This window comes from Danio aesculapii, chromosome 1, assembly GCF_903798145.1.
Source record: "Danio aesculapii chromosome 1, fDanAes4.1, whole genome shotgun sequence".
Classification (NCBI taxonomy): Eukaryota; Metazoa; Chordata; class Actinopteri; order Cypriniformes; family Danionidae; genus Danio; species Danio aesculapii.
Genome location: NC_079435.1, coordinates 23,585,734 through 23,601,907, shown reverse-complemented (window position 1 = coordinate 23,601,907; position 16,174 = coordinate 23,585,734).

The following is a 16,174-nucleotide window of genomic DNA, read 5'->3' as shown; positions in this document are numbered from 1 at the left end:
GGGAAGCTCGCCCTTTGGGCAGAGTTTCAAAGAAAATGCCTGACACTGGCAAATACTGTAAGAAAAGTGTAGGATGGACAAGATAAAATACAGATTGGACTGGAAACCAGCTTGATTAAGAGTATTAAAGGTGGATGAATGCAAGTTTGAGGTGTTGAGCTGTTGTGGGAGCAGCTTGATCTTCTTAAAGTCCGTGAGAAGCATCCTACAAGCCAGTCACACCAGTGGGGGATTCATCCGATGAAATGTCTGAATATATATTTCTGAAATGGATTCAAGAATTCATTTAATACCTTTTTGATGATTCAAAGTATCACTTTCTTTCAAGATTTTAAACCTTTAAAAGCAGTTAATGAGCTCTACACAGCCAGATCTTTTTCCTTTTCTTTTCTGTTCATCATATTCTGCATTCCCAATGAAATTATTAATCTGAAAAGGGCACTTTGGAAATGAGAAAAATCATAGCTGATATATAAAAGGTTTTAAAACATTGGTTTAGGTTTTAAACCAATGTTCAAAACTGTCCACTTCAAATAGGCTTCTTAAGCATTCATTGGTAATTTTTACTTTATGATGAAGATGATGCAGAATTCAACCTATGACATTGTCGCCTTCATACTTTTTTCATCTTCATCTTTGTTGCAATTGTCTTTTGTTTTTTCTTCATCATCATCTTTCATTTAAAGTTGTATTTTTTTCTGTTTCTGATTAGCAGCCATAATTTATACTAAATTTGGAGTTATTTAGTACTAAATGTAATAAAAAGGTAACAATTGTCAATAACACTTAAAAAAAACAAACAAAAAATCATTTAGTTCCATAAGTGAAACACGTGTTGGAACTGGAATGGCATTATGCTAAGGATGTGTTTATAGGAATTTTGAAAGTGTAAATAACACTTTATAAAAATCACCGGCCACTTTATTAGGTACATATTACTAGTACTGGGTTGGACCCACTTTTGCTTTCAAAACTGCTTTAATCGTTCATGGCATAGCTTTAATAATCTACTGGAAATATTCCTCAGAAATTTTGGTCCATATTGACATGAAAGCATCATGTAGTTGCTGCAGATTTGTTGGCTGCACATCCATGATATGAATCTATAGCCTGATCTCACGAGAAAACGTAAGAATTTTACGTTTTGTCAGTTTAGTGGCTAATTCGTACAAATTCGTACAAGTTCAGTCGTACGAAATTGTACAATTTTAAAAAGGAGGCGTGGCACCTAACCCCACCCTAAACCCAACCATCATTGTACAAAAATGTACAAATTAGATCATACGAATTAGCCACTAAATCAAAAAGTTACGAATTGCCATGAGATTGTGTTGGAATCTCCCATTCCACAACATCACAACATATTCAGACCATCCCGTCTGGCACCAACAACTATGTCACGTTCAAAATGACTTAAATCACCTTTTTTCCTTATTCTGATGCTCGGTTTGAACTGCAGCAGATCGTCTTGACCATGTCTACATGCCTAAATGGATTGAGTTGCTGCCATGTGATTGGCTGATTGGAAATTTGCGTTAATGAGCAGTTGGAGAGATGTACCTAATAAAGTGGACTTTAGATAACTATTTCTTCTATCAGGATCATGGCTTTTCATTCCAAGCTAAAATAAATAAATAAATTGAGAACAAACAGAGAAATAATAATGTAAAGTAATGTTTATAATGTTTGAAATGTTGCTTTATCCCATTTCTACTTGTAATCACACAATGATTTCTGCTCTACAGCAGCTCCTATGGTAGAGAATCCCTACTGTTGTTGCCATATTTAATAACTCTTCTACTGGATGTTTTGTTCCTCATCATTGTTTATAAAGTCTATGATAATATTCCAAAAGTTTAGTAGCGGCAGGTGCGTCCCATGCTGAGACAGTTATTCATATACTGTCTGTAAGCAGTGTTACACAGCCCACGCTGAGCACTACAGGCTCTTACAAAGCACATAAATAAACACCCCACACCAGGCACATCACCTGGCGGCCATTACTCTGCCTTCCTCATAAGGTGAGGTGGTGGAGCATCTGTGGGCCACTGAGCAGACTTTTTATTGATAACAGCAGGCAGACAAACACAAGGATTTTATATCACCGCCACCAAACACGAAGCATCAGTTCGCTGCACTGTGCAAGCTGTTGCAGTTTAATCATACTTTTTTTTTATTCCTAAGGAATGCTTGCCTTAAAAAGTGAGGACAAATTTTGTAAAACTTAACAACTATAAAATCTAATAGGATCTTAAAGGACTGGACTGGAATATTTACAATGCATCTAGAATGTTTTCAGGGTGCTTATTTTTTCCCTTATTTTGTTTTATTATAGCCTTATTGAATAATAGATTCAACTACTTGTTTCCCTCAAAATTCTTCCAATTCTACTGTAGAGGTAATTTACAGTTTTAACCCAAAGAATGACCAGTCTGTCAGATGAAGAAGAGCCAGAGTCAGAGATTGAAATAAATAAAATAAAGTTTACTGAAGATGGTTTGCAGTTTCATCAGCAGAAGCCAGCTTCAACACTCGCAATGAGTTCCTAGGCCGCTTTGCTTATCACAAATCAACAACAATTATACTCTCACATAACGTCATTAACTGCGTCGTACATATAGATGTTCTAACCTGATTGGTTAAAACACTGATAGACTAGGCAAATTTCCTTGAGGGTGCGTGCGTACAATTCTGAACAATATCTTAAGCATATAAACGTCAGACATCCACTAGACTGTTAAGAGCTGACTCCAGACCTGTGAAACGGTTCCACAATCAAATAGAACACACACATTTAAAGTACAATCTGTTTGTTACTCAAGGCTGAGTGTACTCTCAGCCCTCTTTATCAAAACTTTTTAAAAACCGGTATAATCTACATTCAGGCAGTTATATCCTTGCTACACAAAGTGTATCTTGAATAAAAAGTAGAATCACTTTAAAAGCAAAATTCCTTTTGACATTTTAGATAGTATTAACGCTTAGAAATAACAATAGAAACAGTTGCTTCCAGTCCTCAGCCCTTCAGTTCCACTCAAGGTCTCCGTGACCTCTGACCTAGTGTGGTGGCTCCTGAAAATAGTTATAAAGAGACAGGCAACTGCACTGAACATTCTTATATTAAGCAATGTGTTAACTTTATTCATTATTCAATAATCATATTTAATAAAAATAATGAGAAACAGGATGATGAGAAAAGGATAAACGTTGATCCATGGTGAGACGGATTGGAAGGTATAAATCTGAATCCGAACTACACCACCTAAAGACAATACTAAAAACCAATGTTTGGAATCTTTGGAAATGTATTATTTAAATACATAAATAAATCACATTTAAGTTAGTATTCAGAGCCTTTGGCAGGTTGTTGCTATAAGGGATACAGATACGGCCAAATGTTAATGAGAATTATTTATATTATTTATCAAATTATCCATTAGTATTTTAATAACATTTATCCCTACCCTGACCCTAAACCCAACCCTCATAGTATTTTAAAAACAGCAATTATACAGAGGATTATGGCCTGTTTCCACTGAGTGGTACAGTACGGTACGGGTCAGCTCTATCAGGCTTGCATTTCCACTGCCAAAAGGGTACCAAGGGTATGACAAAGTTTCAATTGACGTCATTCTAATTCTCGAAATTTCAAAGTAAAGCTGTACGGTCGTTCACATATCATATGAGAAGCTCTTCTCACAAAACAGATGCTTTATACACAAATTCTTGTGTATAAATGTTCATTACTAACCTTTCCTATGAACATCATTTGAACTGTAAATTAATGATCAAAATAGCCAACTGTAACGTCTGCATTATATAAAATATGTAAATAAATGCTACATATATGAACTCATTTAGCCCCTTACAGTCTCCGATGTTACCATTTATAGAAAAACTACACACAGCATTTACTCCTTATTTGGGTTCAAAAACAACACACAACAAATAGCCCCAAGAATGTCAGAAGCACTAATGTCAGAATAATCATACGCACGTTATTATCATTAGCTCAGGAAGTTTGTTATTTCAAATATAGACGCTCAACGAGCTCATGCGAGAAAGCGAAACTGCTCGTGCTTAAGACAGCCTTGTGAACAACCACGGGGCACATGGTAGATTCTGCTCTTGTTTTTGGCTCTGTGGCTTGTGTCTCCGCTGCATATTAAAAAATGACTCTTCCTTTGTTTTCATTCTCCAGGCTTGTGAACGTGCCAGTGATGTATTTCTGTAAACGAAGAGCATTTAGTTGCGCGTCTTGCTCCGCCTTTTGGTACACTCCCGAAAGGGTACCCAAAAGTGATACGGTATGGTTTGCTTTTTTCGTAACCTTTTGACAGTGGAAACAGTCATAAAAGCGTACCTTACCACTAAGTGGAAACGGGCCATAATAAATATTACTTATTAAATTACCCATTTAATTATATTTTTATGCCTATTTTGTACAGTGTCACAACAATAAGCTAGATTGATGTATGACACTCAAAATTGAGCTCAGGTAAATTCTATTTACACTGATCATGGTTGAGATTTTTATGTATAAAGCATTGTCAGTAGACCTCCAAGACAGTATTCTATTGATGCACATATCAAGGAAAGGCTACATAAAAAATTTCACAGTATTGAAGGTTCCAACAAGCACAGCGGGTTCCATCATCCATAAATGGAGTAAGCTTGGAACCACAAGGATTCTAGAGTAGGCTGCCCAGCCAAACTGAATGATCAAGAGAGAACGGCATTAGTCAGTGAGGTGACCAACAAATTTGTGGAGTAAGGAGAACTTTCCTGAATAGAACCTCAACCTGCAACCATATATGAAGCACTTCAGACTTGATGAAAACCACTCTTCAGTAAAAAGCGCATGACAGCTCATTTGGTCTTTGCCAAAATACACCTGAAGCACTCTGGTTTGATCAAACAAAGATTGAAGTCTTTGTCTGGAGGAAACCAGGCACCACTTATCACCTAGCGAATATGTTTCAGTGGCAGGAACTAGGAGATCAATCAGGATTGAGGGAGAGAATAATGGAGCAATGCACACAGACATCATTGAAGAAAACCTGCTCCAGAATGCTCCGGACCTCAAACTGGTGTGACGTTTCATTCTTCATCGGGACAATTAGCCTAAGGAGTTGGCCAAGATTACAAAGTAGTGGCTATGAGATTTTTTTTTTTTGAACGTCCTTGAGTGGCCCAGCCAGAGCCCAAAATTGAACCCATTTAAACATTTCTGGAGAGATCTGAAAATGGCAGTGCTCTTATGCTTCCAATTCAAACTGCTAGAGCTTGAGAGGTACAGTACAGTACTCCAAAGAATGGAAGAATCTGCACGAAAATAGGTGTGCCGGGCATATAGCTGTAGAATCATGCTTGAAGTTGTAATTGGTGCCAAAGTTGCTGCAACGAAGAATTGAACACAAATCTGAACAATTATGTACACGTGTGTTCTTTCCCCATTTTTTTATTTGTAATACATTTGCAGAGATTTCAAAACACTTCATTCAAATTGTCAATATTCTGCAAACAATACCCTATAATGAGGAAAATAATGAATTGAATCCATTTTGTAATAAGGCTGTAACACAGCGGTTCTCAGTCCTGGTCCTTGTGACCCTATGCTTTGCTTATTTTGTGTCTCTTTTGTATAACACACTTTGTTTAATTAACCAAATAGTTAAAAGAGCGCTCCAATATTCACGAAGGGTGTTAAAATTCATTGTCACTTCGTTGCATAGCAATGCAGACATGGACTATTCAGTATCAGTTCAGTAATAGATGATAACCAGGCGGGTAGCCATCGATGAGCAGATATGGATAGCCACTGTTGAAACAGCTTATAGACATGGCATTTGTAATGAAATTAGCTTCATTTATAAATATTAATGATTAATAATAACAAGTTATTATTGCTTATGAATGTTCAGAATTAACTTATAGGTAATTTAACTAGATAACTATAACATTGACTTCGCCCGCTTGTCTGAGCAGACTCTTTAATTGTTTATTTATTTAGAAAGGGAATTATGCTTCTTGTGAAGTAGATGAATAGTTTAGAAGTTTTATTAAACTTTAATAAGCTGGCAGCAGGGGACCTTTTACTGTTAAAGTGACAGTTTCTGTGACACAAAACAAAGACAATCTATCGTAGTTTTAAAATGATTTAATGACTAGCCTAACACATACTGAACAAAACGTATACATAAAACAAAAACGTAGAACAGCGAGAAAATAAAGAGTTAAGATAAAGTATGGCAAATTTCACTCACGTCCACACGACTATTAAGAACCACTAAGTATGGATAAACACCATAAAAGGGGCACATCTTAAAATGCATATAAAGAAATACTTACATTACTCTCTCTCGTGTTGTGCAATTTCTTTGATGCGTGGATGATGGAGTCTCTTAAGAAGTCTTTTGTCATTTGCGTGGGGTCTGCGGCCGAGTTGGGTGATACGCAAGGTGCAATCTTTAACCGAGTTTATACTTGCTGGAAATTAAGAAAAAGCAGTCTTGGGTAAGTCTTGCAGGTACAGAAAAAGGTATTCCCTGGAGGTGTTTCTGTCAGGGACCTTATGCCCAGATTTTGTGGTGTAGATGGATTTTAACTATTGGTCAATCACACCCATTCTTTACTGATTGACCGACCGATGGCGTGAGAGGAAAAGTTGTGCGAGAAACTTTCTTTGTCTCTGGGCCACTCGTATGCATAATGAGGATCCTCCCTGAAGGGATGGATAAACTTCAACCCATAGTATCAAAGAATGTAAGCTGTATAGGTTATAATCATGCATTCTGCATTATATGTTGTGAAATAAAAGGAGTACGAGACCAAACATGACACTTTAAACACACATTAAACCGGATTTATGGATTTCTACATTATTTTACACTATAAGAGGTTTATTAGTGCATACATATAATATTTTAACTACTTTTGCCATTGAACAGAACCTAAAGATTGCAAACAAACACATTATATACATTTTAGAGTGAGTTTTGGTCCGTTTCAATAGTTAAGAATGTTTGTGTGTGTGTGTCGACGGAGGAGAAGGGGGTTTCCCTTTGGAGTGTGTCATATTTGAAGTTTGTAGTGATGAGGAAGATAGATGTCTGTCTCTCTCTTAAGATAACAATGGCAGATTGGGCCAGGGGGGTAAGAGCCTTTCTGATTCCGATCGCAATAAAAGTGTTTAAACAAAAGCACTCCAAGTTGATGTTTTATTCGCTGAGGAGGAATCAATAGAATTGCATACAACCTCAACTCTACAGTGTTCAAATACTTTATAGTGTCTGTTATCTGTCTCCCGATGAACAGCCCATCACAGTCATTTGTTGAGCACATGAACACAATAGCCAATCAAGTAATGTAATGTGTATTTATATAGCGCATTTATTGTGTATGGCCATATCCCTAAAGCGCTTCACAATCATGATGGTCTCGCCACACCACCAGCAGTGTGCAGCATTCACTTGGATGATGCGATGGCAGCCACAGGACAACTGTACCAGTGCGCTCACCACACTCCAGCTATTGGTGGAGTGGAGAGACGGTGATAAAGCCAATTTGGTGGATGAGGATGATTGGGAGGCCATGATCAGTAAGGGCCAATGGAGGAAATTTGGCCAGGACACTGAGGTCACACCCCGAAAAGTGCTATGGGATTTTTAATGACCACAGAGTGTCAGGACCCTGGTTTAAAGTCTCATCCAAAAGACTGCGCTCACTGAACAACATGGTGTCCCTTCACTATACAGGGGCGTTAGGACTTACATAGACCTCAGGTTGTGCCCCCCCTGCTGGCCTCAATAACACCACTTTCAATAGCAACCTAGTTTACCCATGTGGTCTCCTATCCAGGTACTGACCGGGCGCAGCCCTGCTTAGCTTCAGTGAGTAACCGTTTTTGGGCTGCAGGGTGATATGGCTGTGGCCATAAGTGTTTAAAAACTCGCTTGACAGCACTCAAAAGCAACTGGGATTATAATTTAGTTTTATGTGTTTGCTAAATTACTAAATTAAATTACTGAGTAAATTACTAAATGCTCCTGTTGTCCCTGTACTTGAGTTTTGTTTATAGCAGGTAAAACTTTTAATTCATGCACTTTATGACATTATTTGACAGTAAATGCTTGTAATTAAAGACAAAAATTGTATTGTCAACTAAAATTAAAAAAAGAAATAAATAAAAAATAAAATAAAATTGAAAATTGTGCATGGAAAGCACTGTTGTCACGGTCACCAGCGATCCAGCCTGTGCAGATCGCTGAAGAACTACAAATCTGACACTTTAAAGAACTACAAATCCAGTCATGCACCGCTCACACACACCTGCTCCTCATTCTGATTACACACACACACACACACACACACACACACACACACACACACACACACACACACACACACGGCTGGGAGCTGCTAATAAACTAATTAGATGGACTTTATAAACAGCACACACACACTTCAGGGCTGAGTCTTGTTTATCTGTAAGTATTATGACACGTTTTTCCTTGTTTAGCCTAGCCGTGTTTTCACCCTTTGGTTTGTCTGTTTGTTTTGATTCATTGCTGCCTGTACCAACAATTTGCCTGTTCTTTGAACACGACTTTGGATTGCTCTGCATGTACCTGTTTGACCCTGTTGACCATTGCTTGCCTGACCGTCTCATAATAAACCTGCATTTGGATCCTCAACTCAATGCGTTGTCAGCTTCCCCCTCACATTACAACTGTCAAAGCATCGTGATGCGCTGTGATATTGAATTGAACCAAATTGATGACATGACAATTGTAACCGAACACGAACCGTGAGACAAAGTGTATGTTCATACGTACTGCTCTCTACCTACTGCACATGGGAAATTTGCTAAAGTATAGTTAATAAAAAAAAGTTTGCGCTACTGTACACCATTGTTTGCAACATTTTCAAATATTACAGGAGTGTGTATGTTTTTTAACCATAATCATGAGATTTGCATAGAAGTCACATCTTGATTATGCTAATACTCTTAAAACACATTTTAAAACTGGATCATAAAGTGAAATCCTTCATGGCTTGCTGTTTTTTGTAATAAATATGTGGTCTGTATAGTGCACCTAATTTCATACAATGCACAGGGTTTGTAACTGATATTTAGAGAGACAGTTGATGGTTTTTGTGCAAGAAAACATTTTCCTGTGTTCATAATTACTCAGATGGAACACCCACACAGCACACCAACAGGCCTTTTAAAATGGTAGCGAAACAGGAATTGCAAAAAAAAAAAAACAACAGCAACAATTCTTGATCTTTCCAGAACGCCCACACGCTATTGTTTAATGCTTCACACTTGCTGCTTTTGGAGTCACATTTGAGGCAACCGATGATTACAGAAGATGCGGATAGATATAAGAGAAAAGATATTGTATTAATCACTCATGGGGAGCTCAGGTTAAGATGCACTGAGGAGCTTACTGAAGCACAGTTCTTGCAGCATGAAATCATTTCGCAATAGATGGGTTTTTTGCAGTGCAGGCATAATTAAGGAAAGCAATTGAAATTCAATTTCTTGACCACTTACTCTCAAACGTGACTCCATTAATACTCATCCTCAAAAAGATAATTGGTTCTTTTTTTTCATTATATCTGCTGTTAAAGGGACAGTATGCAATATGGAGAGCCAGATGTAAAGCACAACAGAATCAAAAACATTTTCTTAAACTGCATTTAAAATAATAATAATAATAATAATTAAATAATGTGCATGATCAGTGTGTTTGTGCGGTGTGGCTCATTTGCTGTTTTTGTTTTTAAAGACCTTCTGAAATAAGTGAAAACATGCTGATATACTAGTGATATGGAACTGTAATGCTGTCAAGACCTGCTGAAAATCCCTGCACTAAACTCTCTTCCTCAATAAAGATGTAAACATGGCAAGCATGGATAGTGAGCAGCAGAATAGGACCATATTTTCACTGAAACACAATAGTTATTTTATTTCAAATTAGTTTAACCGTTCAAGAAAAAAATCAAACAGTTTTTAATGCGTTAGAGAAAATATCCATTATTCCTCTACATTGTGTGCATTAATGATAAATCATAAAATAATTGTGGATTATTTGTCTGTGTGTGTGTGTGTGTCCGTGCGCGCGTGCGTGTGTTTGTTTGTGTGTTGTTGATGTGACATTACATTTTCACTGTCACCATCATTTAAAATGCAGTAAATGGTTTAACATTTCTTTGTCTTCCATGGACATCGTACAAAAAAATATCATAACTGTATAAAAAGCTATGTTATTACCTGGTTATACTAATGTTAACCATGTTGTATTTTATTTTTTGAGCCAAATCTTAAAACCTATGGTGTGACAATGTATGGTGGCCCATTTACGAGGGAGTATGGATTATGGTGTCTTATGGTGTTACATAAACAGTTTAATAAATCAACAGTCCTATAAATGAAAAAAATTAAAAATAAATAAAAATAATTGAAAAAATAAAATAAAATAATCCATAATCCATATATTTCTAAAACTATAGGAACTTAATGCATTTTGCCAATGAAAACTATGTCCTCTGGTGTAACATATTATATACTAGTATTTAATTGGGTTAATAGTGGTTAGCACTGTCGCTTTATGGCAAGAAGATCGCTAGTTTGAGTCCTGTCTGGGCCAGTTAGCATTTCTGTGTTGTGGAGTTTGCATGTTCTCCCCATGTTCCCTCCAGGTTTCCTTCGGGTGCTCTGGTTTTCCCCACAATTTAAAGACATATAGGCAGTGGTGGAAAGAGTACTGAAAAATCATACTTAAGTAAAAGTACCATTACTTGCCCAAAAATTTAGTTCAAGTAGATTAAAAGTGTCTGTTGTGAATATTACTCAAAGTAGGAGTAAAAAGTAACCCTTTAAAAAGGCATCTAAACAATCTCTTGGTCATTGTGTGTAAAGATTTTGGACATCTTCTTGGACACTTTTAATGCTTCTAAGCAGTTTGCTTCATTTATAAAGCGCACATGTCTTGAGGTTGTTTAGTATGATGCGATTTAGTTTCTATGTGGGATTTGATTGCACAAGAATCACAGGACTGATTATTCTATATTAGCATCCCCAAAGACAAAAAAAAAAAAAGTAGTGACTACAGGTTGAAGGATAGTAGTGGAGTAAAAGGACCAATACAGCTATAAAAATGTACTGAAGGGAAAGTAAAAGTTCACATTTTTAAAACAACTTGGTAAATTACAATTCCTGAAAAAAAAAAACTACTCAGTTACAGTATTAAGTATTTAAGTATTTAGAATTTGTTACTTTACACCACTGAGTGTATATAGGTGTATTGGATGAAATAAATTGGCCTTAATGTATGAGTGTGCATGTGCATGAGAGAGCATATGAGTGTTTCATATTACTGGGTTGTGGCTGGAAGGGTATCTGCTTCGTAAAACATATGCCGGAATAGTCGCGGGTTCATTTCACTGCAGTGACCCCTGATAGTAAAGGACTAAAAGCCCGTGCACACGAAGACGTTTTTTGCTTGTGTTTTTTGTCGAATTTTAATGCCTCATGTCTAAATAAAGGGCGCCAATGTGATCGTGCACACCAACGCGCTAAACAGAAAGCGTAAAAGAGTCATATTTAAAGAAACGCCTCGTGCTCATTTTTTTGTATTGACACGCCGCGTCAAAACCTTCTCATCCAATCAGATTGGCACGTTTGTTCACGTGCACTGAGCTGCTGAAGTTACAGTAAACAGCACTTTGGAGGCGCTCAAGCGCAAAACTGTTATTGCGAGCGCACATTGAAGAAGATGCCCAGAGGCGATATGAACGTGGAGCTGCTTATTGCACTGTGAACAATAATCATTTCTTTATCGCTAGAGCTGGAGCTGCTACTTGAACCATCCATGTCAGAAGCTTAAAGTTGTGTAGCGCCATCTAATGTCAAAGAGTGATTTTGCATACTCTCCTGCTTGACCCCAATGAAAATCGCTTGAGTTTGAATGCGGATAAACCTCTCGTAAAACGCCGACGATAAACGCAAACAAAAAGCATCCCGGTATGTACGAGCCTTTAAGGAAAATGAAATTCCCCATGAAGCCTTTGACATGCACCAATTAATTTATCTTCTTTTGTGAAAAATAATTTTAAAAAGCTCATAAAGATTAGTTCCATAGGGAGACGCTGACAAATGAGTTGCAGATCCAAATGCAGTATTTATCGTAATGTTAACTTGACAGATAAACAAGACTCAGCACTGATGTGTGTGTGTGTGCGTGCACTGTTTAAATAGTCCTTGTATTCATTCTTTCACAATCCTCTGGCTGTGTGTGTGTGTAATCAATCGTGATCCGGAATTGGTGTTTGTGTGTGGTGCATGACAGTATATGTAGTCCATGTAATGGCGGTTTTGTAGCCCGTTAGCGATCTGCAGCCACTAGATCGGTGATGATCATATCAGTTTGAAACAACAAGAGGGTCATACCTGCTAACACCCTCGTTTTTCCCAGGAGTCCCCTGTGTTTTAGACCAATCTCCCGCCACTCTCCCGTTTTGTTATTTTTCCGGAAAACTGCTGTAATTTCACCCTGACCTCAATCTTCAGCTTTTTGGTACAGTCTGTAACACCCCCGGGTTGCCAACTTTGGTATAGTATCCGATCGCAGTGGCTGCCCAAACCCGATTCATAGTACAGTTACTAACAAACACTATGCCCCCATCTCACCAACCCCCCCAACCACCACAGATGAACAGATAGTGATTGCTCACTACTTACTAGCTGCATGTCTATGGTGCCGATTTGGATTAGTCATTTAACTTAAGTTGCATGCTTTTGGATGGTAGGAGGACACTGGGGAACCAGGGGAGCATGTGTAAATTCCACACAGAAATGTCGGCTGGCTTGGTAAGGAATAGAACCAGTGACAATCTTTCTGTGAGGCAACAGTGCTAACCACTGAGCCACCGTGCCACCCATCTAGGAAAGGAGGAGTAGGGGTGGAAGGGGGGATTCTTCAAAACGAAGATGGCTGTTATATGGAACTTAAGGTATTTATAGTGGCTTGGGAATCGTCTGATTGGTGAATCATGAATTGTATAATGCGGGACCAGCCGCAAGCAATCATAAGCATGTGATCCTCTAGAAATTAGTTTATAAATAAACTTCACTTCATGTAAATTTTTCGGTGATTTACGACTTATTCATTATTATGAGAAATGTATTCATAGTGTTAAATTAAACCTTAATATTAAACAGAGTAACTCAGTGTAAGTTTTGTAAAATTAATTAAAGAAAGTTGTTAGTTTTAGTATTATCTGATGAAATGTGTCCTGAATTCTTTAACTGTAAATACAGGCAGTGGTTTCAAGCTGTATCATAATCATGAATCTTATTTAACACCAAATAAAGTCTCTCAGTAGAACCAAGTGGTTAAGGCATAAATTAAAAGGGTGAATCGTTAACTGTGAGAGATGTTTTAATGAAGATGCAGGGTAAGGTAAAAGTTTCTTTATAACCCATCAAAATGCACATTTAATCACACAATCAAAGGCTTTTGTTAACATCAGGTTAACAAGCCCTCTCACACACCATAATGCTATGCTTAAAAAGCATCATCAAGACCATTTGTTTTCAAAGGCTTCGTCCATGCAATGCATACTGAAAGTCTTAACATTATTAATGCACTGTAAATTCCACCGGATCAATAAAACCCCTTTAGCCAGCAAGGCCACCTGCTGACTTACATTCTGGCATGAACAGTAAATTGCTGCTCTATCCAAGTGAGACCATTAAAGAACATTGTCATCATCATCAAATGTTCCCTCCTTATTTGAATGGTTTCTTTGTGTGCTGCAATGAAATGGGATCTGTATATAGAAGTAAATGGGGGGATTTCAGTGGAAAATTATGACCTATATTGTGCTTCCTTAGAGAACACTTAATTTAGCTACATGTACCTAGCAAGCATCTTTCTTCTAAAGAAGAGAGAAAAAAATAAACGGGGGGCTAATAATTCAGGGAGTCTAATAATTCTGACTTCAACTGTATATAAAATAAAGAAAATACTTTCAGAATCAATTCCACTAAAAAGGGGCCTTGGCATTTATGCTTTTTATTGTTTGCTGCTCATTCAATCAGATTAGAGGGATAACATTTACACTCTTATTGTCATTTACATCATATAAATATAATAACACTATGAAGTAGAATGTGTTGTAATTCCTCAACAGTAGGAATGTAACATAACATAGGAAATGTAAATATGTGATATGATATCAATATGCTCTGAAACAAATCTATCGAATGCACAAAAGTATTGACTTTAAAATGAACAGGTGTTATAAATGTTATAAATTCCCCTTAGGAATTTTTATAATATCTTTAGGCTGTTTGACAACTTCTGTTTTACATCCTCATTTAGTTCACCTTAAAATGTTTAATACAGGTTGCACTGTTTTACCCTTATTTGCTGTTCAGGATGTGTTCACCCACTCTGGGGTGATTTTGAGTCTTAATTTGGCAAACAACTTTCTCTGTGTTTCAGCAAATGGAATGATTTTGGTGACACATCTTATTTTCATCTTATTTTGGGAAAATGGTTTGAAGATTTCCAAAAATTCAACAATACACTTCCCAACAGGGAAAATCACCAACAATCAAGAATGCATGATTCTTTGGTGTCTTGGCTTTGCCATCAAAAATGTTGCTATAATGGAAGTCAATGGGGCAAAAACAGCCACCAACATAATGAAAGGGTAGTAAATTTGAACAGTACACAAGAGTTAAAATACTGTAACATGCTACTAAATACACTTAACTTTCTGTACACATATATTTTTAGTCTTAAATTCAATTGAAATGTTCACAGCTCAAGTTGTGGACTCTTCATTTATGTGTGTATGCACTGTCCATGTCAATGCTTTAGGGTCTGGGCAGACTATTCGCATTCATAATATCGATTTTACACAGCACTTACTTGTTTGGCCTTACAGATGAGATAACCACTGGCCCAGTATATGTTCCTGTAAATGGGCCATTCTTCTCAGCACAATTGTTAGAGCCAAACACCCGATTAGATCGTGTGGTTGTTGTTGATGTTGTTTTTTTTCTGGGAGGGATGTTTTTGTGTGCCGCTGTAATCTCATTATTCATCAGTGGCGCGTGTTACATGTCTCCCTTCCAGGTTGGAAGTCTTTTGAGGATTTTTGTTAGCTTTCAGCAGAGTAGTGCTTTGCAAACCTCAGCACTGTGTGTCGGTTATCAGCACTCCATTCTTAATTGAAGACAAAACCATGTTATGTTTCTAATATCCAGAGGGAAGAATGAGATACAAAAGATGATGAAAAGATCTGATAAAAGCCGGGGAGTTTATCCGCTGGCACTATTTTGGTTTCAGATGTGAGGAAATAAAATAGAGGAGACAAATGGAACATATTAGCAGCCTTTGTTTAGAGCAGTTTACAGTATATAGTAAAAAAAAAACACTAAGTAAGATGTTGTGGCCTGCTGTACTCATTCTACTAATTTTAGCACCATGACCAAATGCATTAGTTTAACAATTTGACTATTAATAAAAAAAAGACAAATATATATATATATATATATATATATTATATATATATATATATATATATATAATATATATATATATAATATATATATATATATATATATATATATAGCATACTGCTACATTGAAAACATAGGATTTGGTTTGCGCCTTCTGGTTGGTTCTGAGGACATAGCGGCTTTTGCTGTCAAATGCCAGTGGCGTTTAGAGGCTTTTGCCAACAAACTGTTATTTCTACAAGGGGCTGACACTGCAATTACATGATTTAAGCAAAGTTATTTGTTTATATATATAATAATATATATATATATATATATATAATATATATATATATATATATATATATATATATAGATATTATATATATATATATATATATATATATATATATATATATTTATACAACAGTTCTCTCTGGTTCTGTAATCTGATTGGCTGATAGCTGTGTGATATTCAGCAATAATATCACTCGTACAGCCTCCTCACCCTTCTGTATTACTCCACCCACATAGTGACAGCAGATCAATAAAATCACTGCAGTTTGACAAATAATGCAGCTCTTGGACAACATAATGTTCTTTTAGGTGATAATGTAGTTGTTTATATTGCAACCATGCAATTTATGTATT